General features: G+C 50.9%; 1 protein-coding gene across 1 annotated transcript in view; it reads right to left on the bottom strand.

The window, feature by feature from the left end:
• ARFGEF1 (ARF guanine nucleotide exchange factor 1) overlaps nucleotides 1–964 on the bottom strand; it is a 270777-nt gene that overhangs the window by 78364 nt on the left and 191449 nt on the right. The gene's annotated exons all lie outside the window — the stretch shown is intronic.

The raw sequence follows: 964 nt of genomic DNA, 5'->3' as shown, positions 1-964 counted from the left end.
GCGGCGCGCGCCCTTCCCACCCAATCAGCGTTGAGGAGAGAGCACAGGCGGGGAGAGGGTGGGGCCTGCGCCTGCGCAGTCGCGGGCTGTGCACGGCCTCGAGTGGGCCGAGCACAGGCGGGTGGGGTTCTTCGACGCCGTGGGGTCAGTGGGCCTGGGTGGCGGCCTGAGGCGCCCTGGGGGGAAAAGGGCTGCTCGGGCTCGCTGGTGGCCGTGCCTCCCCTAGCTAGGCGCCTTATGTGCCTGCAAGGGTGAGCGGAGGAGGGGGGCTGGGTGTTGCATTTTAGCCTGCAGTCATGGGCCTGGCCACGCCTCGGGTCAGGGAGCAGTGCTGTGTTACAGGTCGGGGGCACAGGCGTGTCCTGCGGGGAGGGTGGCCCCTCGGCTAGCTGGGGCATGTGGGCCTGCTTTGGGAGTCTGTAGAAGAGGAAGTACTATGGGAATCTCCCTGAAGAAAATTTTGAAACATGCTTGTGAACAATATCTCCCCTATGAAGAGCTCATTGCCTTACTAATACGTGAATAATACTATGTGTTCTTAAATTTTGTTTACTTGCAGGTTTTCCACCTGGTGTTACCCCTTCTTCCTGCATGACAGTTGTTTTTGTGAGCATGAATTAATGGCAAAATGAAAATTACATAGTTCATTAAATTAGAAGGGTTAATAGTTTAATAAATAGAGTGGATACTGTATTTAACTGCAATGTTCTATAAAAAAGGTTAGCAAAAGATTAGTAAGTTTTTCCTATGATGAAAAATTATTCCAACTTGAGGTTGTTTGGGGGTTTTTTTAAAAATCAATATTATATCAACCTTTTTGTTGCCTTTGAAAAGGAATTAATTAATTGCTGATGACACAGAAGTAGGAGGAGAGGCTGATACACCAGAGGGTCATGCTGCCACCCAGAGGGACCTTGACAGGCTGGAGAAATGGGCTGCTGGGAACCTCATACAGTTCAACATG

The sequence above is a fragment of the Balearica regulorum genome, chromosome 2, assembly GCF_011004875.1.
Source record: "Balearica regulorum gibbericeps isolate bBalReg1 chromosome 2, bBalReg1.pri, whole genome shotgun sequence".
NCBI classification, from domain to species: domain Eukaryota; kingdom Metazoa; phylum Chordata; class Aves; order Gruiformes; family Gruidae; genus Balearica; species Balearica regulorum.
This window is presented reverse-complemented; position numbering and strand designations above follow the sequence as displayed.